Consider the following 27,788-nt stretch of genomic DNA (forward strand, 5'->3'; position numbering starts at 1 on the left):
AATTTTGTGTGAACAGATTTATTTTTTGTAAGCTTGTTTATTAATAACACATGGATATGATAAGGTTAATTGTGTATTATTGGATTTCAGATTTTAGTGTTCAGTGATATTGCTTGATTTGTCAATTGGCTTATGCACAAATGTCAAATAAGAATGTCACAGCCATATGCCATCTCGCATTTAAAAGAAATTATTATTATATTTTAAATTAGAAAAAGAAATTGAGTTTGGGCTCAAAATTATTAATTTATAATTTTTGCTGGGAGTATTTATTTATTTATTTAGTAAGTGTCAGTAAAGGCATTTATTCTTGATTTATTTCAAATAAATGTTGTTCTCCTGCAATTTCTGTTCAACAAAGAATCCTGTGGTTTTACCAAAAATATTAACCATTTTTAGCATAAAACACATGGATAATGTTTTCTTGACCGCCAAATAAGCATATTATAATAAAAATGTAGCTTTTCCATAGCAAGAATAAACGGCATATTAATAAAATATATTTAAATAGAATACAGTTTGTTTTAAATGTAATATTTCACAATATTACTGTATTTTTTATCAAATAAATGTGTTCTTATTGAGCATAAGAGACTTCTTTCAACAATAAGAATAATACTGAGACGACAATACTTAGAAAAGTCAGTGAGATCTCAAGTGTGTGTCATTACTGTGTTAAATGCTTGTGATATTGAAAATTGAAATGCCACAATGTTTACTCCTAAGTCTAAAAAATTAAAATGAGCATAAATGAAATGATGACATACAACCAGTACTGGTTTAAGGTGTGAGATTCAAAATTATACATACATTACCATAAATTGGTACAGTTTTAGCAGCTGTCCTTTCACACCTTGCATTAGTCCTCTTTTCACAGTCTCAATCTGCCCTTAGAGACCAGCTCCTGTTGGCTCCAATGTGCGGGACTGATCAGCTCCTGAAGGCTCATGTGTCATTCCTAATGCTTGTTTGTGGTCTGTCTGTCTCTCCTCGTCTCCAGTTTGACTTTGTGGAGCTGTTGGATGGCCGTCGGCTCCTGTCGCAAGGGTTGCCAGGCCTTGAGGGTCCGCCTTTTCCAGCTCAGCAGCGAAGCCTGATGCCACTCACCAGTCACGATACAGGCTTTATACAGTACATGGACTCGGGCATCTGGCACTTGGCTGTGTACAATGATGGGAAGGAGACAGAGCAGGTGTCCTTTCTCACAACTGCGATCGGTTAGTACAACATCTAATGGAAACTTCACTTTAAATGACGCAACAGGTGTAAATTCAAATGTACAAATGGTAAGTGCTTTGCAAGTATCATATGTAAAGAACATTTGCACGAGGCCTCAGCAAAAATAAATCATGTTTTCTGATGAACATGGAAGTCTGATTCACACGTGGTCGGGTACATGGACACATTTCAACTTGGCTGCTGAAATCCTATGTTATGCGCAACCTGCCATTATAATGGAAAACTGAGTTTCTAATCTCTTGATTTTTCACATTCATTGAATGATGTGACGGTATAATTTCATTTGTAGTTCTGTGGTTCTCTGTACATAGATCTTTCTTATTACCATGCAAGCTGTCAAATAATAGTCCTCTGGAAAAGATTTTCAAAAATAATTTCCTTGTAAACTTGGAGATATTGACACAGACTGAAATGAAATTGCCAGACAAGCCTTTTGTTTGTCAAAAACAGTAGGTAATTCATATGGGGATGATTTCTTGAGTGGAATAAAAGATGAATCAGATGGCGATAAACTTAGATTCCTGAAAATGTGAAGCTAGACCACAAAATCAGTCATAAGGGTACATTTGAACAACTGAGATAATCTGAAAGCCGAAGAAAGAGGATTTCTGTTGATGTGTGGTATAGTACCATGTTTGGCTGAGATGCAACAAATTTAAATCTGAAATCTGAAAAAAAGTAAATTTGTCCAAATTACGCTCTTACTATTATTACTGATCAGAAATTAAGTTTTGATATATTTGTGGTAGGGAATTTCTAAAGTACCTTCATGGAACTTGATAATATCCTAAGGATTTTTGGCATAAAAGAAAAACCTAGCATTTTGACCCATGCAATGTATTTTTGACTATTACTACAAATACATCTGCACGACTTCACAAATGACTTAATTTTGCTATCTATATCAGTTTATATCCGAATAGGGGTGGAGTCACCATGATATGGATGAGATAAAGTCATATTAACTGTTGCTGAAGAAAATGCTGAAATTACATTACATACAAGTCTCTATTTAAATCAGTTATTGTCCAAATAGGGCCCAAGTCACTGTGATATGCTGTAGATAATAAAAGGAAAGGTTGTCATTTAGACTGCGGTTGAAATAAATCTTGCTTAAATGCTTTGGCACCACTTCATTGACATGCCAATTTAGCGAAATGAAATAACGTCAGAATTCATATAGTCATTGCAAGCCTAAACAATCTTAAACCTAAAATGGCTTTGACAGACAATCTCAGCCAAAATTATCCAACATTTTTTCCCTAAATCAAATGTGAATTAGGCATCGGAGGAAATTTTCGCCTTCACCGTGCTACTTGTCAGAGCCTGCCATCACTGATATTACCCTTTTTGCATCGCCATCTCAGCCAGCCTAGACCTCTACAGAGCAATCAAGGTGGATTTGAATAAGAAAGATTATGGAAATGAGCAGTGCTTCACCATGCCTGCAGTGTGTTCTTCACTGATGGCTTGTAAGACTCTTGTTGCTTTTTGAGTGCCTCCCAGCAAATCCTGCTTCCAATTTGCTGTCTATTTGCATAGAACACAGTGGCCTTGATTCAAAGCTTCTGATTGACTAACCCTTCCGTTCCCCTATGCATATTATTGGTCATTATTTGATCATATTCACGTGTGTTTTTTGATGCGAAAGACTTCGCATTCCATCCTTTGCCATCACTGATGGAGGTGATTTCGATTTTGTCCTTTCCGTTCAGTATCCTGGAAAGCGGCTTTGATTAGTGCGAGCCCGTCAGGAGGGAGGGCAGAGCTCGGGGCCGTCGTGAGGTTTCAGCTTTCATGAAGGTGGCAGCTGGGAGCTGTTCTCACATGCTCTTTAATTAAACGCTCCTGGGCCATGGTCCATCTGCAACGGGAGGGAGGAGGGGTTTGCCAGCCTGTCGATCGATGCAAGTGTGTCTGCCTCACATCCATTTCTGCTGTTCCAGCTCGTCATAGGGAAAGACGGCATTGCGCTTTTACATCCCCTGATGAGGATGGAATACAATACCGTATATATGGCACATGACATGGTGGTTTAGAGTGTCGGAAGATGAGGAGAGAAAGAGACAGTCTGTTTGTCCTGTGTTCAGTACTCTTGGATGTAGCCACCATTGGGAGTTTGTTGGCCACCTGCGTGTTCAGGGCCAAGACATTGGGCTTTAGAGAAAGAAGGTCTGGAAAAGGAGTCACGCCTGAGTTGATTTGACTCTGAGCTCTGCGGCTCAGAGGAGGCAGAAAGAGGAGGTGAAGAAAGAGGGAAAAAAGAGACCGAGAGGGTGAGAAAGACCGAAAGAAAGTAGGTCAGATGGATGGCGACCTTCAGCAGGGTTTCACACTGCACCTAGTTTTCAATACAGAGACACTAAATGTTACACTGAAGACAAAGTTTTAGCTTTTGAAACTTATTTTTCATTTTTTTTTGGTGTTTAAATTCTTTGTTATCCTAGTTAAATATGCAGGGACTGTTAAATGTAATCCCTTAGTAAACACTCTGCTTCTGAGGTGTTTTCAAAACATTGTTTTAATTGTCTTGGCTCTGACCAGCCTGGCACGGCAACACTGCATCGCCCAATGGCTTAAGACTGGCGTGGCGTGTTTATCTGACCAATCGTGGATGAGGAAGTATTGAGGAAACACACCTGTACACACCTGTTTATGCATTTATGTGAATAGAACTAAACTGCCTCCTTACTTTAGAGAAAACAAATTCACAAATGGTATTTTTAATGCTACTATTTCTCTTTCCTAGATTGCAGAGAAATAAAATAGAAAGCAAAATGAGACTTTTAAGTCTCTTTACTCTTTTGTTGTGTTTGTAGAGTTACATAATTTACTCCAACATTTTCGAACTGTGCAGTTAAATGCCAGACTTAGTTGTCTTCTGCAGTGACTTCTGCAGTGAAATCCACAATCATTTTATAGTTCTGTATTGTTGTATAATGTCAACAACTCTCTTGGTTGCACTTATATTTGGAATTTTGGTAAGACAAAGTTTATTCTTAAATAAAACACCTGACATCTCAGTGAAATCTCCGGAGCTGTAAGTGCAACCTCTGAGCAATACAAATTTCCTCTGGGTACACATGTGCCACGGTCCATAAGGGACCTGAAGTGTTGAATATCTCTATTGTTCTTGCTCTTTCTCTCTCTGTGGCTCTCATTTTTGTTTCCTCCTTTTTTATTTCTTTATGCCGCTCTACACACTCTCCATAATTCTCATGACTCCTCATTACAAAGCTAAGGTGTCTGTCCCATGTGCGACAGAGTCTCATTTGTCCCCACCATGTGGTCTTCTGTTGTCAAAGTTATCAAGATGCATCTCTAGCTGTGCCTTGCTGATTGCTCTGGTCCTCTGCTTTCTGAGGAGCCGACAGGCCTTCAACAACATTTCTAATATTAGATATTTATCACAGATTGAAGCCAAGGACAGTAGTCTTGTGCTACACAAGAGCACAGAGGAGTAATTAATGTCAGATCAGTAAAAGAGATTAAATGTGTTATCATCATTGCTATTCTTCATGCTTGGAGTTAGTCGTTTGAACAAACCTGATAAACAATTTAATACTTAATGAATGGCTCTTAATATGTCTGTCTGGACCAACACAAACATTAACATGCTGTCAGGTTTTTTTTTTTTTTTTTGTCAAGGTCCCTTTTGAGCATTCTCTTGACAGTAAGTACCTTTGGACCTACAACTAACTGTCATTAGAGTATTATTAGAATGTCTGCCAATTCTTTCTTGTGATTTATTGGGATTACACAATATATTAGCATTAAAGTAATAATTTTTCCTGTATACGGTAACATTTTGTCAATGATTTTTGCCAGTAGAGTAAGCAAAATAATCGTATTTCAAACAGAAAACATCTTATTGGTAGATTATTTTGCTTGTTTCAAGCTAAAACTTACTTAATTTCCAATAGAAACAATTCTATAATATTTACTTGTCTTAGGTAGTTTTGCTAAATACAAGACAAAAAGACTAGAATAGCATTTTTGCAGTCTATACAAGCTAGCAATACAATTTTTACTCAGAAATGCATAAAATAGTTATTTTACTTAAAATTCAGTTTTGTGCTGTAAGTGGTTTACAGCAATTTTAAACTTCACCTTTTAAGGCGCACATCTATAAAACGTTTTTATGAAATGTTGCAGATAGTCAGGTTAACAATTTCACCCCTACTGTGTATAAATATGTTGTGTTCTCTGTGTGTGGCACCAACGAAAGCCTTAAAAAGCATGCAGAAATATGAACTCCTCCTTTTTCAAATTCACGGCCGGACACAGACTTCTCAGTCACTGCTTAGAGATGGAATTATACGTGACAGTTCTGAAGGGAAGTGCAGGCTCTGGACTGCAGGTACTGAACTCAGATCAGTCGAGTGTCAGAAATGCTTTATATGAGAGTGACAGAGATGCAGCGAGAGATGGATTGTGCTCTCGGATACCACCCGAGAAGAGCATCTCTAAGCACTTTCAAGATAGATATGAAGCGAAAAAGCCATCTCATGTATAATTGCATCCGTGGATGTAATTGCAAATGGCTTAATTTATCTTACAAGTCTACACGCATGCAGTCACTCATAGTAGGCTTTTAAGAGACCTGTATGTGCCCTCTGCTGCTAAAAAAAATCGAGGCTGGAAGCCATCAAAATCCCTACCGAAGTCTTGATAGGCTCAGGCGTTCCAGGGGATAGCCAATCCACCAGCCCTTTCCTCTCACATCAAGAGACTTGTGCCTTTAAAATTCTTTCAAAACATTCTCTGCAGCACAGTCTAGTTACCGCCTTCCCTTCTTCTTCTTCTCCCCTTCCTTCGTTCAGCTTCCTGTCTGTTGCATCCTCTGCGATGATTGACTCTCTTGAGGAAGGGGGAAGGCTGTGTCCGGGCTCACATTTCCAGCCCTTTGTCCAACACAAAAGCATCTTTGTCGAGAGAGCTCAGCCCCGGGCACCAGCGGTTCGAAGGGAGCCTTAGAGAGGGAATATTTTTCACCGTTATTTCATGTTTAATTCAGGTCGCGTCCGATTTCAGCTGCACAGAAATGAGCGTGGATTTGCCTTTTTCTATCATAACATTACATGTAGTAATTGCATATCATCATTTATTCGCCATTGATGAATTTGTCCCAAACACTTTATGGAATTATATACATCGAGTACAGAGAAAGCTGTTTCAATTCTCAAGCAGGGATTTTTTTGTGTGTGTGTTATAACAAGTGACGATCTGGCACAGATTTGTTTGCTTTAATGTTTTTCATGCCTCCGTTGCAGTTGCTATCATTACGCAGAAAAGTGATTCATGCGTAGCATTTGGTAGTTGATCCATGTATTTATCCACTGAGCTACAGAATCCCGGGACAGATAGCGACAGATGTAGGAATAAAGTTATTAAATAAAATGTCACAAGTTCAATTGAGGACTTTAATTGGTCATCGAGAATGATTGCAAATCGAGTTTTATATGGAAAAATAACTTGCAGTTGAAATGTTCTAATATCATTGTTTGCATGTCAATTTAGACTTTCAGTACAGACTTTATTACAGACCTAATCACTGCATCCTTATATTATATGGCCCGTTTTTTGCATATTTATGAACAAACTAATTAATATTCATACACGGAGTTCATGATGCAACAAGATTGCTTATCTAAGATAGATATCTAAATGCTTCTTGAGAGCTGTCAGTGTGTGAATATATGATGTGTCTACCAAGAATCAAGCACCACTTCTTCACTCCAGGAGTCTGTCTAATAGATCCGCAATCTGTAATGAACCCCTTTTATATATATATATATATATATATATATATATATATATATATATATATATATATATATATATATATATATATATATATATATATATTCCTGCTTGAAATCAGAAATCTTGTAATTGACATGTTGACATTCCTTGCATTTAAATTAGCACGCTTCACTAAAGAATTTCCATTAGCCGTGTCACTGGATGTGTCATGCACTCGCGATGGTCAATGTTAGTGCGGTTTCACAAAAACAGCTACACTAATTATGGTGAGTTCCTCATTAGGCTGAAGTAAATTCGTCAAGTGGTTGCACTTGATTTCCACTTCACCTTAGACCTGCTAGCTAACAGAAAATGTCACACTTTATTTTCTTATTTATGCAAAGAGAATAAATTGATTTGTTCTAAAATGAAATTTTTTGTAGGCTTATGCGCACATTTATTTATTATGCTCTTATAATGTTAATTGAATTGACGTGACAATCGCGCATTTTTGCATTGCAAAAATACTGATGTTCCCCTGAACCTACCCCCGTCTGCTATTGGTTGGGTAAACTATAGCCCCGCCTCATTTTCACCACATTGGTTGAGCCAATGTTTCTGGTGCACTGGTCAGGATCATCACGTTGTTTATAGTTCATTTCAGTTCTAGTGTGCTGTATTGCATTGACAAAAAAAAAAAAATATATAGATGTGTATTGTCAATGCAAATTAAAATAGAGCAATTATGTATTAAAGTGCCCCATTAGGCGTTATGAAAGGTTCATATTTTGGTTTTGGGAATCCAAAACAACAGGTCGACTGAAAGAAAGGTCTAAAAAACATGAATTTTTCTTATAATATGCATTTATTTTTACCTTATTTGTTCAACGACTATTCTTTCATTGAGTAATTTTTAATACCCTTACAGTGATTGGTCGATTTAATTTAAGTGAGTGTTTGTGAGTGTTTGTGAGCTTTTTGATGACTTTCTTTTGGCAATAATAACTGAGCACTTTCAGATTTAAAAATCTTTTCATTCATAAAGTTAATTTTCAAAAAAACATAAAACATCCATACTAGGGGCCATACTATTATTATAGTAATAATTAATAAAGTGTTAAAGAGCCCCTATTATGGATTTTTAATGATAAATAATAAAATTAATTATTAATGTAGGTAATTATATAAACGAAAAGTAAAAATTAAATAGGATTAGATGGATTAGAAAGTTTAGACAGATTTACAGAAGCAAAACGTACCTCTAAGTAATATAATAGATTAATATGGTGCAATATAATCTACATTTGATGGAAACTTTATCAGATCATGAAGATTTTTATTAATTATTTATTTAATTTATTATATTTTCTATCTGTATAGGATGAAGTAATTTAAGATGCAAAATGTCACACTTTAAGACCTTTATTGAACCAATATTTGTTATGATGCTTTATGAAAGCAATATTAGTTATGATGCTTCATGTACCTTAAGTAATATTTGTTATGATGTTATGAATTCATATATATATATCAGCTTTGTTTTGGAGCTGTTTTTAATTCTCAGTGTCAATAAATGGCCTGGGGATAGAGAACTTTGAACTTTCAAAGATTGTTTGTTTTACAAAACTCTTTTATTTCCTAAGATGAAGAAAAATTTGATTTTCCTTTTTTTTTTGGCACATGACCTCTTTAAAATTGAAACCCAAAATTGCCTTTTTACACAAAGTTCTTTAGGGAAAGAGGCATTAGAGGAAGCACCTTAGCAAGGTTTAAATCATATCGCTATCAGTTTGTAGCACTAAATGAGGAGGTATCATATCGCTCAAAAAGTGAAATATGGAGTTCCTCAAGGCTCAGTGCTAGGACTCGTTACTTTTCAACCTATACAGTGTTACCTCTGGGAGACATTATCAGGAGTCATGGTGTTAGCTTTCACTGCTATGGTGATGATACTCAGCTCTATATTTCAGTGCAGCCTGGTGATGCACACCAAATTGAAAATCTAACAGAATGCATAGTCGATATAAAAACTAGATGATAAATAACTTCTTAATGCTAAATTCTGAAAAACGGAGGTGCTAATAATCGGACCTAAAAACCCCACATATAATAATCTAGAACACAGTCTAACACTTGATGGCTGCTCTGTTAATTCTTCATCATTAATTAGGAACATTGGTGTTCCAATCTTTCCTTCTAGTTTCTAGCATCTGTAAAACTGTGTTTTTTCCATCTTAAAAATATATCTAAATTCGACCTATGCTTTCCGACCTCTAATGCAGAAATATTAATTCATGCGTTTATGACCTCGAGGTTAGATTATTTTAATGCTTTATTGGGTGGTTGTTCTGCACGCTTAATAAACAAACTTCAGCAGAAACTTCGGGAAAGCAGACACACTCTGCCAGTTTAAATCTAGATTAAAGACACATCTTTTTAACCTAGCCTACACATAACACACTAACACACTTTTATTATTAAAATTCGTTAAAGGATTTTTAGGCTGCATTACTTAGATTTGCTGGAACCGGGAACTACTCCTAAAATACAATGTACTTGTGACATCGTAAAAAGAATGGCATCTACGCTAATATTAGTTCTGTTTCTTTCTTAATCTGTTTTCACGATTTGTACCCAGACTAGATGGTGGATCAGCACCCAGAAATTATGTTCATCAGAGACCAGAACACTTAGATGCGCTCTGTGGACCAATTACAGATCCTGATGCACACACACACATACACATACACACATACACATACACACACACATACATATACACACACACATACACATACACATACACATACACACATACACATACACGCACACATACTCACACTCACACTCACACTAAGTCATTTACACTATCTGACACAGCTGCATTTAAAATTGAACTGGAAGTTAAGTGCTGGGCGTCCGGTCAGAGGAGAACTGGCCCCAACTGAGTCTGGTTTCTCCCAAGGTTTTTTCTCCATTCTGTATGGATGGGGTTTGTTTTCCTTTGCCGCTGTCGCCTCTGACTTGCTTTGTTGGGAACACTTAACTTCTAGTGATTATCGTCGAATTGATTACAGAGACCGTCTCTGCATTTAATAAGAAATTGTTCAATCTCGTCATAATACATCCCTGTCAGTGTATTCTTCTACCTTATACTGTACAGTGCTTTGATGCAACCTGTGTTGTTAAAAGCGATATATAAATAAAAATGATTGATTGATGATTGAAAGATAATCAACTGTATCTAGCGAGTGAAGTGCATTTTTCTGACAAATATTGTTTGATGGCATTGTTTTGCAGATTCTATCGATGACTGTCCTAGTAACTGTTTTGGAAATGGAGATTGTGTGGCCGGAAACTGCCACTGTTTTCCCGGCTTCAGAGGACCCGACTGCAGTAGGGGTGAGATTTCTGTTTTTCTACTCCTCCATTAACCTCCATTTCTTTCCTTATTACTTTCAGTCTTTCATCCCTGCAGTATTTTTTTTTTTCTTTCTCGTTCACTCAAACATTTCCCCCTCCATAAATAGTCTAAGCGTTGTTTTCAACACTGTAATCAAATCACTTTAGTAATAAATATAATTATGTGGGTCGATTTTGTATAAAAGTGTGAATATTAATAAGTAAAGGACTGTATGTATTAGTGTATGTATTACAAAATGTATGTATTAGTATTTACATTATATTTATGTAGTAGTTGTAGCTTGTTTTTCACAGGCATCGAGATAACCATTTCTCTTGTGCCCTGTCACTTTAAAATCGATTTCCACATTAGAATTCAGTCGCTCTTTCCTGTTTGCATGTTTGCAGTGTATTCTGGTCTCTTTCAGAAATCCCTTGTTCATACACAAAACTTCTAGATCGATATGGTCTCACTCACTTTTACCACTGTAACTTTTGCTGCAGTGGTCATATTGATTTTTACACAGACACGAGTTGCCATCTTCTTACAAGAGTCCAGCAGACCAGCACAAACTTTTTTTTTTTTTTTTTTTTTTTTTGAAGTTACATTTGGCAGACCTTTTAATATTTAGCATGTACTCTTTCCAGCGTCCTGTCCAGTGCTTTGCAGTGGGAACGGTCAGTATCTCAAAGGCCGCTGCATGTGTCACAGCGGATGGAAAGGATCCGAATGCGATGTTCCCACCAACCAGTGCATCGACATTACCTGCAGCGGACATGGCACATGCATTGTGGGAACTTGCATCTGTAATCCTGGCTACAAAGGGGAGAACTGCGAAGAAGGTAAATGTAGTAAAAAAAAAATTAACACATAAAATAAAAATAAACTACAGATCACTTTATATTTTATACTTTTTAGCATGCATATTACTAGAATATTAGCCATTTATTAGTGCTATTTAATCACATATTAATGCCTTAATATACAAGACCTTATTCTAGATTTCTAATAATTTAAAATAACTGTTTTTATTTTGATTCATTTTAAAATTTGATTTATTCCCTAATGTTAAAGCTAAATTTTCAGCATCATACTCCAGTTTTCAGTGTCATTCCAATGAGAAGATTTGCTGAATTTGTTTTTATTGCTTAATATTTTTGTGAAAACTATAATTAGTTTTTTTCTTTGATGAAGGATTTTTTTGATGAATAGAATATTCAAAAGGAGAGCATTTATTTGAAATGGAAATCTTTTATAACATTATAAATGTTTTTACTGTCACTTAAACGTTTGATAAATTTAGTGTGTGCTTTCTAAATAAAAGTATTAGCAGTAGTGAAATTTGTCTCTTTCTTTTTCTTTTTTTTTTTTTTTTTGCTAGTTTACTCCTAAAATTGGGTACTAAATAAACAATAATGAATATATGTGTAACTTCCCTCTCTAACTATTATACCACCATAGAACGTTTGTTGTAAGGATGTTTGCGCTAATTTTGACTCTGTTGCCCCTTTTATCAAGGAAGAAAAATCTACATTTTCCCATACTGAATTGCACAGAAATGGAGAGAAAAGGCCCTTCCTGGCCTTTTTTAAGTATGCATATGTACCCTTCTGAATATTTAAGGTGGGCGTACATGACCTTCAGAGTTTGTAGCGGGCCCATAAGTATCCGACTGGTCTCATGCTACGCCTAGAAAGTCTCCCGCCTTTTACATGCATTATGGATACTTCTGAGTCCAAAGCAATCCATTAAGAGATGAACAATTCTTTTGTGTCAAGATCCAATAAGTTGAATTTGCTCTGAGAAGTCTGAACCGAGACTACAGCGGCCCAACAAGAGGGGCGACCTAGACTTAAAGAGATAAGATTAAAGTAGCCATTGTGTTTGGCAGTTTTTGAAGGCTCTCATTTCAAGATGAAAAATGATCTAGCCGATTTTGACAAATGGTATGTTCTGACTCCATTGACCCCTGGCAATTCTATTTCGGGTCTCACCGTTGGCCGTTTGGAGGAAGAGAATGCCGACGCTGGCCCTTTAACGGTTCTACCTTTCTTCGCCGCGACCTTCAGGCGGTGATGATTAATTGCCAGGAGAGAGGCTCTTGTCATTTAGCCTATGATCTCTGTGCCTTGTGCCCAAACCATCTGCTAAGAGACCTGAACTCCAGCTTATCTATAGGAGCGGCCTCTCCACCCATTTGTGTCACGGTAAAGGGAGTCTGCAGTGTAGCGACCCCATCCCTCCTTTCCCATCATGTCCCAGCTGGCCTCATGTTAGCCATCTGTGAGGGCACATTCTTGGTTCATACCTTCCTTTTCTAATAGATATACACTACTGTTACGTTTTGAGTCAGTACGTTTTTTTGTTTTTTTCTTAGAACAAAAGTGGCATGTTTTTCACGTGTATGCTGTTCTACTTAAAATAATCTTTGCCAAAATAAAATATATATGCAGTTGTTTCACTATTAAATTTTTATTTTTTTGCAACAATGAAAATGGAAAAAAAAAACTTAAGCAGCAAATCAGCATAATAAAATAAATTCTGAATGATAATGTGATCATGCAGAAAATTCAGTTTTGCATCATATGAATAAGTTATTTAAATAAATAATAAATTGGAAACAGTTTGCAATATTTTTCACAATGTTACTGTTTTTTCCGTACTATTTATCAAATCAATGCAGCCTTGGTGAGCATAAGCAAACATATAAAAACTTTTGACTTAACATATGTTGCATCATCATCTCCAAATTTAGTGATTTGAAGTTAATGAAATCAGTGTATTTACTCTATACATTACAAATGCAAAATTCTGAATTGAAGCACCATCTCCTTTCAGTTCATCTTTCGGAATTTGGATAGGCCACACCCACGGGAAATTAACCTGGAATTTAAAAGGAAAGGAAAGAGGAAATGGATTTAGTCATTAATGAATTCTACAATTCATTCATTAATGCATTCTATGAGATTGGTGAAAAAGCCCTGAAAGTATGTATATATATATATATATATATATATATATATATATATATATATATATATATATATATATACACACAGAGTTTCGGGGCTTTTTTGTATTTATCAAGATGTATGTATTTATCAAGGTATAGTATACAGTGATGATACACTACAATGTTTCAGATCATCAAACTATTATAAATATTAATCAAAGATATCAACAATCGGTTTTTAAATGAAGGTTTTTATTATGAAGTCAAAACAAAATTCAAACCCGGATCCTCAAAAGCTATACATCAGGGTGAGATCCAAAGAAAGAATGAACGTGAGATCAGTCAGTCTGGAAAAGGTTAAAAAGCCATTTCTAGAGCTTTGGGACTCCAGCGAACCACAGTGAAAGCATAGATGAAAACATGGAACAGTGGTGAACCTTACCAGGAGTGGCAAATTACTCCAAGAGCGCAGCGACGACTCATCCAAGAGGTCACAAAAAAATAACAACATCCAAAGAACGTCAGGCCTCACTTGCTTCAGTTAAGGTTAGTGTTCATGACACGACCATAAGAAAGTTCCAAGATGAAAACAGCAGCTGAGCAAAAAGAACATAAAGTCTCATCTCTCAGTTTTGCTAAAAACATCTTTTGGGAAAATACTCTGTGGACTGGTGAGACAAAAGTTCTGTTAAAAGTAACAGAGCATAATAGCAACAGTAAAAATATGATGGTTATAGTGTGATGGTCTGGGGCTTCAGGACCTGGAAGACTTGCTGTGATAAATGGAATCATGAATTCTGCTGTCTACCAGAAAATCCTGAAGGACAGTGTCCTGCCATCTGTTTGTGACCTCAAGTTAAAGCGAACTTGGGTTCTGCAGCAGTGATCCAAAACACACCACAAGTCCACTTCTGAATGGCTGAAGAAAAACAAAATGAAGACTTTGGAGTGGCCTAGTCCTGACCTGAATCCTACTGAGATGCGGCGAATTACAATTCTGCAAAGATGAGCGGGCCAAAATCCTCCAAAGCGTTGTAACAGACTCATTGCAAGTTATCACAAACGCTCGATTGCAGTTTGGCCCGACCAGTTATTAATTTTAGGGGACAAGCACTTTTCACACACAGGGCAATGTGGGTTCGGATTTTGTTTTCCTTTCATAATAAAAACCTTCATTTAAAAATAGCATTTTGTGTTATCTAATGATTAATATTGACAATTTGTTTGATGATCTGAAACATTAAAGTGTGACTTTCAGTTTATTTTAAATTCAAATTGCTACATCAATTTAAGGTTTAACTGGAATTTAAAAGGAATTGTCAGATCATTTCGAATGGTGCACAACCCTTCCGCTCTACGTTTTTCCGTAAATATCCTTTTACACATATATCACATTTGAAGTGGAAAGTTTTATTTTCACTCTAATCGTTTTTTTTTTTTTACGAACCTCCATCTTCAGAATATCTGTCTGAGGTGACTGATCCATAGTACATTCTTCAGAGAGGATTAGAAATGAATTTAAGGGTAACGTGGGTACAGAAAGCTGAGCTTTTTGCCATGGGCCATTGTAGGTGTCCTTGTTTGCATTCTGTCACGCTTGGTTTTGGGTTCACAGTAAGTGGGGACCACATCCAGCATCGCTTTTCAATTTAGCAGAACATGCTCCGACCGCGCCAGTCTTTTTCCTTCCCGGCGCTGGGAGGAAATCTCATTACCAGCAGCTGGAGGAGTCAGAGGGAGAGAGAGAGAGAGAGAGAAAGAAAGAGCAACACTCTTCCCACCTGCCAGTTTACTGCACGACAGCGAATGCGGCCATTTAATTTGACCGTTTGTAAATCCTGTTTCTCTCAGGGTTTCTGGAAGTGTCAGGCCTCCTCAGACTCGACTGGGCATGTGGCACGCTCTCCACTACAAGAGCTAAACCTCCAGAGTCGTCGTCGTCTTTTTTTTTTTTTGGCCTGGGATGGATGACTAAGGCTTGAGTCATACTTTGAAAGGAAGAGGAACAGCAGGGGACTCTGAGTTATGGCAGTTTAATGTGAATACATGCATCTGTTCAAGTTTGATCTAGTGCGCTTGTCTTTGATGATGAGTTTGGTCTGATGGGAAATAGCTTCGCTGGTGTATTTTTTTACTTTGAGTTCTGCTTCTGATTTATCTTTTGATGTGAAAATGAGTCATTTAATACCTGCGTTATGTGTTTTCTCATTTGCAGTGGACTGCCTGGACCCGACCTGCTCAGGGAGAGGTGTCTGTGTACGTGGAGAATGCCATTGTTTTGTAGGTTGGGGAGGTCCTGGATGCGAGAGTCCACGTGCTTCCTGCATGGAGCAGTGCTCTGGACACGGGACCTTTTTGGCTGATACTAACACCTGTAACTGTGACCCCAACTGGACCGGTCATGACTGCTCCACAGGTCAGTACAGTGATGCAGTGATGTCTTTTGCAATGATGTGTACCCTATTGCAGCCTTGTAACAGTACATAACAGTAACCTTATAATACTATTTTTTTATTCAATTTGTTTGTTTGGCGATTTCACTGAACACAAATAAAATGTTAATTTATTTTTTATTTTTAATTTAGTATTTTATTTATATTCAATTATATTATTATTGTTTTTATTTTAATATTTTCAGTTTTAATTTTAATTTTATTAGAAGTTTTAATTTTGTTATGTGCTTTTGTTATTTTTTTTAATTTTTTGTTTTAATATTTCTATTTAGAATTATTATTTTTTTGTTAATTTCATGTTGTTTTGTTTTGCCTCTATACATTTCATTTCATCTCGCCTGTTTCATTTTGTTTCATTTATTACCTGACTGTTAATGGGTAAAATCCACATTAAAAGACCCACGCTGCTTTTTTCACTTTTTAAATTCCTTTTGGACATCAGATTATGACGGTAAAATTCAATTCAAGCTGACCTTTACCTACATTTACAGCAGTAAGTAAAATCTATGGGCACAGAAGTAAGAAAACTTTTGAACAATAAATTAATTACAACATAATTTAATTTATAATGGTTAATACTGTTAAAAATATGTCTTATATGAATGTTTAAAACAAATATTTATACCGAGATTTTCAAATATTGTATGTTTTTTTCCTAAATCCTAAAAGTATCTCACCCTGTACAAATACCCGCTTGATCTGATCATATTGCCTATCCGTGTCTCAGAGCACAGTATGTGGTACGGTGTTAGCATCACACTGATCTGACGGGCAAATCTCACACCTGTGTTTTTAAATTTCTCTTTGCGAGTGGTTCATCATATATTTATGCGTGCCTGTGCATGAACTGATTCATGTTAAAATCTCGTAAAAACCTAAATGAACCCTGATGCAGCTGATCTTTGCTAATCTCCACGCCACCTGTTGCCATGACAGCGGTGGCTACAGGTGTCAGGGTGTAATTTCATGCTCCACCTAATTTACCTCAATGTTCTCAGCTTGTGTGATTGAGAAAATTCAGCAAAAAACAATCCATGCACAGCGCTTCAGTAAACATTTAGTCTTTGGCCTAAAACGGGTAGGTTAAGCTGAAACGTAAAAACCCTTCAAAGGCATTTTTTTTCCTCCTGAATTAAACAAACTTGCTTGATAAAGTCAGCATCGTACCATTTCCAGTTCTTTTTTCTCATCAAGAATAGGCAGTTTGGTCAAATTCTCCATGGTTTCAGAACAATTTAGTCCTCTCTTCTCGACCCCTCTCTCGGTCATGCCTGACCACCTTTTCATGGAGACTTTTCCACATTTAAGCTGTTTCGGTCACGCTAGTTAGACCTCCGTCAGGAGGTGGGGGTGAAGAGGCAGCGTTTGATGCAGCAAAAGTGGTTTGGCACTTCACGGATTCTTTTAAACAGCAACCTGTGGATAGTTTGCTTTGATTTTGACTCAAGCACACTCTTGACTTCTTACAGTAGACACAGGTCTCACACTTGTTAGTGGTGCTTGCCTTTTAAGGCAAAGCACACTATTACTATTCCTCATACTTATTAGTGGTGCTTGCCTTTCAAGGCAAAGCACACTATTACTATTCCTCATACTTATTAGTGGTGCTTGCCTTTTTAAGGCGAAGCACACTATTACTATTCCTCATACTTATTAGTGGTGCTTGCCTTTCAAGGCAAAAGCACACTATTACTATTCCTCATACTTATTCTTACTTATTATTATTCTTATTATTATAGATTCCGTGACGATTTTCGGCAAGGCAGAACTAGTCCCGCAGAGTTTTGCCACACACCCCTGAAACGGGCGTCAAATCGTGCGGGTATTGTGGAAAGATGTGCTATGACTTTTATAAGCGATCGGGCGTGACGATTTTCGTCGTACCGGGCGAAAAATCGGGCGAAAAATCCCATAGACTTAACATTGCGCCAAACTTTGACGGATCGTAGCGCAGAGCGCAGAATATCGCACAAACTTGTAAATCACCAGATTTGAAGACTTTATCAAGCTGAGCGAGAACATACCACACAGTGGGGTAAAGTTTTACCCCTGGGGGTAAGAGACCTCCAAACTTTTTACTATGGTGAGGGTAAAACTGCACATGTGTTTTTCCTACTATGGTAATTTACATAGGAATTTTGCAAATCAATATAACTTTGCATTAAAATGTCATAGAGACGTGGGGGTGGGCTCGTTTTACTCAGCGAACCAATCAAAGTCTCTGAATCACTATGAAGGTGTCAAGCCACGCCCTAGCAACCATTTAGAGCGCCCTAGCAACAGATTCCATAGACTGCCATTATAATTGTTCAGATGGGTATCTTTGGATCAGAGCGTCATAGAGACATGGGGGTGGGCTCATTTGACTCGGGGCAGCAAACGCCCAATCATGAAGTACTTCAGCTGTTCGTAGCCACGCCCTAGCAACCATTATCGATGACCTTAGCAACCAAAATCCAAACTTGCATATCTTCAAAACAGAACGTCACAGAGACATGGGGGTGGGTGCGATTGACTCAGGGCAGCAAACGGCCAATCCTGAGTCATCATAGACATCTCCTATCCACGCCTTAGCAACCATTATCAAACACCCTAGCAACCCCGACTCAAACGGGCATATCTTTAAATCGGAACGTCATAGAGACATGGGGGTTGGTTTATATCATTCATAGTGACAAGTGTATCATCATTGTGAGCTACCAAGCTGCTTCCTAGCAACCAACCAATTTACCCTAGCAACCGAGGGCGAGTTTTGCCACGGCAAGCACCACTCACATTTTCTTCAGGAAATGTACTTTCTAGTTCTTATTATTATTATACTAGATTCCGGACAAATTTCGGCGCGTAACTAGTCCCGCAGTTTTTGCCACACACCCTGAAACGGGCGTCAAATCGTGCGGGGTATTGTGGAAAGATGTGCTATGACTTTTATAAGCGATCGGGCGTACGATTTTCGTACACCGGGCGAAAAATCGGGCGAAAAATCCCATAGACTTAACATTGCGCCAAACTTTGACGGATCGTAGCGCAGAGCGAGAATATCGCACAAACTTGTAAATCACCAGATTTGAAGACTTTATCAAGCTGAGCGAGAACATACCACACAGTGGGGTAAAGTTTTACCCTGGGGCAAGAGACCTCCAAACTTTTACTATGGTGAAGGTCAAACTGCACATGTGTTTTTCCTACTATGGTAATTTTCATAGGAATTTTGCAAATCAATATAACTTTGCATTAAAATGTCATAGAGACGTGGGGGTGGGCTCGTTTTACTCAGCGAACCAATCAAAGTCTCTGAATCACTATGAAGGTGTCAAGCCACGCCCTAGCAACCATTTAGAGCGCCCTAGCAACAGATCCCATAGACTGCCATTATAATGGTTCAGATGGGTATGTTTGGATCAGAGCGTCATAGAGACATGGGGGGGGTGGGCTCGTTTGACTCGGGGCAGCAAACGGCCAATCATGAAGTACTTCAGCTGTTCGTAGCCACGCCCTAGCAACCATTATCGATGACCTTAGCAACCAAAATCCAAACTTGCATATCTTCAAAACAGAACGTCACAGAGACATGGGGTGGGTGCGATTGACTCAGGGCAGCAAACGGCCAATCCTGAGTCACCATAGACATCTCCTATCCACGCCTTAGCAACCATTATCAAACACCCTAGCAACCCCAACTCAAACGGGCATATCTTTAAATCGAACGCTCATAGAGACATGGGGTTGGTTTATATCATTCATAGTGACAAGCGTGTGTATCATCATTGTCAGCTACCAAGCTGCTTCCTAGCAACCAACCAATTTACCCTAGCAACCGAGGGCGAGTTTTGCCACGGCAAGCACCACTCACATTTTCTTCAGGAAATGTACTTTCTAGTTCTTACTTATTATTATTCTTATTATTATAGATTCCGTCACGATTTTCGGCGCGTAACTAGTCCCATGAGTTTTTGCCACACACCCTGAAACGGGCGTCAAATCGTGCGGGGTATTGTGGAAAGATGTGCTATGACTTTTATAAGCGATCGGGCGTACGATTTTCGTACACCGGGCGAAAAATCGGGCGAAAAATCCCATAGACGTAACATTGCGACCAACTTTGACGGATCGTAGCGCAGAGCGAGAATATCGCACAAACTTGTAAATCACCAGATTTGAAGACTTTATCAAGCTGAACGAGAACATACCACACAGTGGGGTAAAAGTTTACCCTGGGGGCAAGAGACCTCCAAAGTTGCCCCATTGACATAGTATGGTGAGGGAAAAATGCACATGTGTTTTTCCTACTATGGTAATTTACATAGGAATTTCGCAAATCTAAATAACTTTGCATTAAAATGTCATAGAGACGTGGGGGTGGGCTCGTTTTACTCAGCTAACCAATCAAAGTCTCTGAATCACTATGAAGGTGTCAAGCCACGCCCTAGCAACCAATTAGAGCACCCTAGCAACAGATCCCATAGACTGCCATTATAATGGTTCAGATGGGTATCTTTGGATCAGAGCGTCATAGAGACATGGGGTGGGCTCGTTTGTCTCGGGGCAGCAAACGGCCAATCATGAACTACTTCAGCTGTTCGTAGCCACGCCCTAGCAACCTTTATCGATGACCTTAGCAACCAAAATCTTAACCAAAACTTACATATCTTCAAAAAAGAACGTCACAGAGACATGGGGTGGGCTCGTTTGACTCGGGCAGCAAACAGCCAATCCTGAGTCACCATAGACATCTCCTATCCACGCCTTAGCAACCATTATCAAACACCCTAGCAACCTTTTAGCAAGACCTATATCTTTGCATCAGAACATCGTGAGCGACATGCTAGTCATGCTACCGACATGCTAGTCACTTTGCTAATCATGCTAAAAAACATGTTAGCGACATGCTAGTCATGCTAGCGACATGCTAGTCACTTGCTAATCATGTTAAAAACATGTTAGCGACATGCTAGTCATGCTGCTGGCGACATGCTAGTCACTTGCTAATCATGATAAAAACATGCTGGCGACATGCTAGTCATGCCTGGCGACATGCTAGTCACTTGCTAATCATGCTAGAAACATGCTAGCGACATGCTAGTCATGCTAACGACATGCTAGTCACTTAGCTAATCATGCTAAAAACGCTAGCGACATGCTAGTCACTTGCTAATCATGCTAAAAACATGTTAGCGACATGCTAATCATGCTAACGACATGCTAGTCACTTTGCTAATCATGCTAAAAACATGCTAGCGACATGCTAGTCATGCTAGCGACATGCTAGTCACTTGCTAATCATGCTAAAAACATATTAGCGACATGCTAGTCATGCTAGCGACATGCTAGTCACTTGCTAATTATAAGCGATCGGGCGTACGATTTTCGGGCGAAAAATCGGGCGAAAAATCCCATAGACGTAACATTGCGACCAACTTTGACGGATCGTAGCGCAGAGCGAGAATATCGCACAAACTTGTAAATCACCAGATTTGAAGACTTTATCAAGCTGAGCGAGAACATACCACACAGTGGGGTAAAAGTTTTACCCCTGGGGGGCAAGAGACCCCCAAAGTTGCCCCATTGACATAGTATGGTGAGGGAAAAATGCACATGTGTTTTTCCTACTATGGTAATTTACATAGGAATTTCGCAAATCTAAATAACTTTGCATTAAAATGTCATAAAGACGTGGGGGTGGGCTCGTTTTACTCAGCTAACCAATCAAAGTCTCTGAATCACTATGAAGGTGTCAAGCCACGCCCTAGCAACCAATTAGAGCACCCTAGCAACAGATCCCATAGACTACCATTATAATGGTTCAGATGGGTATGTTTGGATCAGAGCGTCATAGAGACATGGGGGTGGGCTCGTTTGACTCGGGGCAACAAACGGCCAATCATGAACTACTTCAGCTGTTCATAGCCACGCCCTAGCAACCTTTATCAATGACCTTAGCAACCAAAATCTTAACCAAAACTTACATATCTTCAAAACAGAACGTCACAGAGACATGGGGGTGGGATCGTTTGACTCGGGGCAGTAAACTGCCAATCCTGAGTCACCATAGACATCTCCTATCCACGCCTTAGCAACCATTATCAAACACCCTAGCAACCTTTTAGCAAGACCTATATCTTTGCATCAGAACATCGTAGCGACATGCTAGTCATGCTAGCGACATGCTAGTCATTTGCAAATCATGCTAGAAACATGCTAGCGACATGCTAGTCATGCTAGCGACATGCTAGTCACTTTTCTAATCATGCTAAAAACATGCTAGCGACATGCTAGTCATGCTAACGACATGCTAGTCACTTGCTAATCATGCTAAAAACATGCTAGCGACATGCTAGTCATGCTAACGACATGCTAGTCACTTGCTAATCATGTTAAAAACATGCTAGCGACATGCTAGTCATGCTAGCGACATGCTAGTCATGCTAGCGACATGCTAGTCACTTTGCTAATCATGCTAAATACATGCTAACGACATGCTAGTCATGCTAGCGACATGCTAGTCACTTGCTAATCATGCTAAAAACATGCTAGCGACATGCTAGTCATGCTAACGACATGCTAGTCACTTGCTAATCATGTTAAAACATGCTAGCGACATGCTGGTCATGCTAGCGACATGCTAGTCACTTTGCTAATCATGCTAAAAACATGCTAACGACATGCTAGTCATGCTAGCGACATGCTAGTCACTTGTTAATCATGCTAGAAACATGCTAGCGACATGCTAGTCATGCTAGCGACATGCTAGTCACTTTGCTAATCATGCTAAAAACATGCTAGCGACATGCTAGTCATGCTAAAACATGCTAGCGACATGCTAGTCATGCTAGCGACATGCTAGTCACTTGCTAATCATGCTAAAAACATGCTAGCGACATGCTAGTCATGCTAACGAAATGCTAGTCACTTGCTAATCATGCTAAAAACATGCTAGCGAAATGCTAGTCATGCTAGCGACATGTTAGTCACTTTGCTAATCATGCTAAAAACATGCTAGCGACATGCTAGTCATGCTAGCGACATGCTAGTCACTTGCTAATCATGCTAGAAACATGCTAGCGACATGCTAGTCACTTTTCTAATCATGCTAAAAACATGCTAGCGACATGCTAGTCATGCTAACGACATGCTAGTCATGCAGCCGAGCGAGAGTTTTGCCACGGCAAGCACCACTCACATTTTCTTCAGGAAATGTACTTTCTAGTTCTTACTTATTAGTGGTGCTTGCCTTTCAAGGCAAAAGCACACTATTACTATTCCTCATACTTATTCTTACTTATTATTATTATTCTTATTATAGATTCCGTGCGATTTTTCGGCGTAACTAGTCCCGCAGAGTTTTTGCCACACACCCTGAAACGGGCGCCAAATCGTGCGGGTATTGTGGAAAGATGTGCTATGACTTTTATAAGCGATCGGGCGATCGATTTTTAAATCGCCGCGAAAAATCGCGAAAAAATCCATAGACTTAACATTGCGCCAACTTTGACGGATCGTGAGCGCAGAGCGAGAATATCGCACAGACTTGTAAATCACCAGATTTGAAGACTTTATCAAGCTGAGCGAGAACATACCACACAGTGGGGTAAAAGTTTTACCCCTGAAGGGGCAAGAGACCTCCAAACTTTTACTATGGTGAGGGTCAAACTGCACATGTGTTTTTCCCTACTATGGTAATTTACATAGGAATTTTGCAAATCAATATAACTTTGCATTAAAATGTCATAGAGACGTGGGGTGGGCTCGTTTTACTCAGCGAACCAATCAAAGTCTCTGAATCACTATGAAGGTGTCAAGCCACGCCCTAGCAACCATTTAGAGCGCCCTAGCAACAGATTCCATAGACTGCCATTATAATGGTTCAGATGGGTATCTTTGGATCAGAGCGTCATAGAGACATGGGGGTGGGCTCGTTTGACTCGGGGCAGCAAACGGCCAATCATGAAGTACTTCAGCTGTTCGTAGCCACGCCCAGCAACCATTATCGATGACCTTAGCAACCAAAATCCAAACTTGCATATCTTCAAAACAGAACATGACAGAGACATGGGGGTGGGTGCGATTGACTCAGGGCAGCAAACAGCCAATCCTGAGTCGCCATAGACATCTCCTATCCACGCCTTAGCAACCATTATCAAACACCCTAGCAACCCCAACTCAAACGGGCATATCTTTAAATCGGAACGTCATAGAGACATGGGGGTTGGTTTATATCATTCATAGTGACAAGTGTATCATCATTGTCAGCTACCAAGCTGTTTCCTAGCAACCAACCTATTTACCCTAGCAACCGAGGGCGAGTTTTGCCACGGCAAGCACCACTCACATTTTCTTCAGGAAATGTACTTTCTAGTTATTATTATTATAGATTCCGTACGATTTTCGGCGCGTAACTAGTCCCGCAGTTTTTGCCACACACCCCTGAAACGGGCGTCAAATCGTGCGGGGTATTGTGGAAAGATGTGCTATGACTTTTATAAGCGATCGGGCGTACGATTTTCGTACACCGGGCGAAAAATCGGGCGAAAAATCCCATAGACGTAACATTGCGACCAACTTTGACGGATCGTAGCGCAGAGCGAGAATATCGCACAAACTTGTAAATCACCAGATTTGAAGACTTTATCAAGCTGAACGAGAACATACCCCACAGTGGGGTAAAAGTTTTACCCTTGGGGGGCAAGAGACCTCCAAAGTTGCCCCATTGACATAGTATGGTGAGGGAAAAATGCACATGTGTTTTTCCTACTATGGTAATTTACATAGGAATTTCGCAAATCTAAATAACTTTGCATTAAAATGTCATAGAGACGTGGGGTGGGCTCGCTTTTACTCAGCTAACCAATCAAAGTCTCTGAATCACTATGAAGGTGTCAAGCCACGCCCTAGCAACCAATTAGAGCACCCTAGCAACAGATCCCATAGACTGCCATTATAATGGTTCAGATGGGTATCTTTGGATCAGAGCGTCATAGAGACATGGGGGTGGGCTCGTTTGAGTCGGGGCAGCAAACGGCCAATCATGAACTACTTCAGCTGTTCATAGCCACGCCCTAGCAACCTTTATTGATGACCTTAGCAACCAAAATCTTAACCAAAACTTACATATCTTCAAAAAAGAACGTCACAGAGACATGGGGGTGGGCTCGTTTGACTCGGGGCAGCAAACAGCCAATCCTGAGTCACCATAGACATCTCCTATCCACGCCTTAGCAACCATTATCAAACACCCTAGCAACCTTTTAGCAAGACCTATATCTTTGCATCAGAACATCGTAGCGACATGCTAGTCATGCTACCGACATGCTAGTCACTTTGCTAATCATGCTAAAAACATGTTAGCGACATGCTAGTCATGCTAGCGACATGCTAGTCACTTGCTAATCATGCTAAAAACATGTTAGCGACATGCTAGTCATGCTAGCGACATGCTAGTCACTTGCTAATCATGATAAAAACATGCTAGCGACATGCTAGTCATGCTAGCGACATGCTAGTCACTTGCTAATCATGCTAGAAACATGCTAGCGACATGCTAGTCATGCTAACGACATGCTAGTCACTTAGCTAATCATGCTAAAAACATGCTAGCGACATGCTAGTCATGCTAGCGACATGCTAGTCACTTTGCTAATCATGCTAAAAACATGTTAGCGACATGCTAGTCATGCTAACGACATGCTAGTCACTTTGCTAATCATGCTAAAAACATGCTAGCGACATGCTAGTCATGCTAGCGACATGCTAGTCACTTGCTTATTATGCTAAAAACATGTTAGCGACATGCTAGTCATGCTAGCGACATGCTAGTCACTTGCTAATCATGCTAAAAACATGCTAGCGACATGCTAGTCACTTTGCTAATCATGCTAAAAACATGCTAGCGACATGCTTAGTCATGCTAGCGACATGCTAGTCACTTGCTAATCATGCTAAAAACATGCTAGCGACATGCTAGTCATGCTAACGACATGCTAGTCATGCAGCCGAGCGAGAGTTTTGCCACGGCAAGCACCACTCACATTTTCTTCAGGAAATGTACTTTCTAGTTGTAAGTGTTATTCAACATCTGTGTTTTAAAAATGTATAATAAAGATCAGAAATGTGGACATGCTTACAACTTTTACTTTTAGTTAAATTTAGTAATTCGGTTCATGTTTTTGCATCATTGATATTTATGATAATAACCTTGGATCAAACACTCAAATTTTATATATGCTTGCTAAATAAATAATTAAAAGCTAAAAAAGAGGCTCATTATTTTTAGGTCGTGTTTCGTTTTTTTCTTTTTTTCTTTCTCTCCCATCCTAAAACACAAGAAAGAAAACCAAACGCTATTTTACTAAAACGCTTTTGAGACAAGGACATTTATTATTGAAATGCCTCCAGAAGCGCTCAAAGCATGATGCAGTATCGTTATTTTGGTCGCTGCTATTGTAAACACCACGAAGCTTAGGAGATCAGAGAACTGATGGGAATTTTGCTTCAGCTAACTTTTGAAACACAACTATGAATTTCGCTTTAATGCCAAGCAGGCAGACTTGACCTATTAGGTAATCTGATGGCTTTGCTGGAAATAGCCATTTAAAGCCTGGCTTCTCAAGCGAATGATGCAGCATGACTAAATTATTACGAGACTTGTACTCTCCTCTGCTTGCCTCTGCTTTAACTCTTCGATCTGGATTGTAAACACGATAAAAATAAAACACCTAGAAAATGTAACGCATGTATTGTCATCGAGACAACATGAAGAAATATTCATGAAAACAATATGCTTTGATCAATTACTTAAATGTATTATTTTACTTTCGCTCATTCAGTTGGACAATATTTCATCGAATTAAATGTAAAAAGCATAAATAGATAAAACAGTAAAATAAAAGCAATTTAAATATATTTATTTGGTAACTATTTAACACTGACAAACGTGCGATGTTAGTAATAAACTGAAAAAATGTGAGTTTTAATAAAATGAAATAAATACAGTATATTTTACCTCCAGTGGCAAAATTCTAGCAACCATTTAACACTAAAAAACATTTAATGTATTGTTACCGATAAATTTGAGCTTTGATAAAATATCAAATCAAAATAAAATATCAAATAAAATTATTAAAACTGTCAAATAGTTTTCTGCAAATCCTACACGGAGATAAAACCTCTCCTGAGATGAAGTCCCTTCCTCCCTCTCTCTGCCTCTTCCCTTTTTTCCTTCTTTTTGACTCCCTTCTCTCGGTCAGTGTTTTTAATTGAATAAGAAAGCTTTCAGCTCTAGTATGTGGGCAGGCGGGCAGCTCCACCACGCTCTAAAATGAGCTGCTGCAAACAATCAAGATCTGCATCAATTAGTTCTCCTCCTCCATTAAAGGACGCAAGCAGGAGTTACCCAATTATTGTACAACGTTAGTAGCGTTTTTTTGCCCTGCAGTGAAGCATTGTGGGAACGATTCACAGATGGTATCATCCTGTCATTTGGCTGCTGTGTTACCTTTATGAGAATCGCTTTAAGGAACGCCGTTATGAGAAAATGATATTCGTATAATCAAGCGTGTTTGTGTGTGTGTATGCGATAGAGCGAGGGGCAAAATACTAAGCAAATTGAGGAGGGACAATAAAGAAGAGCTAGAACGAGAGGAAATGAGCAACTGTGTGTCTCCTTGACAACTTTAAGCAGCTCTGAATGAAATGCCATTAGGATGCCTCTAATTGAAATGTTGCATGTGAAATTAAGGGCATTTACATAATTTAACAAAGGCCCAGTGCTGTAATTAGCATGAGGGAAGGATTTTTTTTTTTCCCTTCAAGCTTTTAAATCTGGTAATGCCATGTTATGGTTTGTGCCTAAAAAGACTAACTTAACTCTGTTTAATTTGTAACAATGACAAAACATGAACATAATTGACTCGTTAATGGGCTATAGGCAACCTTTTTTCCAACTCCCTTCTGCGTAGATTTGACAAATTAGGCACATAATCGCCATTCTGTGTTTTGA

General features: G+C 38.8%; 1 pseudogene; it reads left to right on the top strand.

The window, feature by feature from the left end:
- LOC122359284 overlaps positions 1–27,788 on the top strand; it is a 79,915-nt pseudogene that overhangs the window by 20,210 nt on the left and 31,917 nt on the right.

Source organism: Puntigrus tetrazona, chromosome 15 (genome assembly GCF_018831695.1).
Source record: "Puntigrus tetrazona isolate hp1 chromosome 15, ASM1883169v1, whole genome shotgun sequence".
NCBI classification, from domain to species: Eukaryota; Metazoa; Chordata; class Actinopteri; order Cypriniformes; family Cyprinidae; genus Puntigrus; species Puntigrus tetrazona.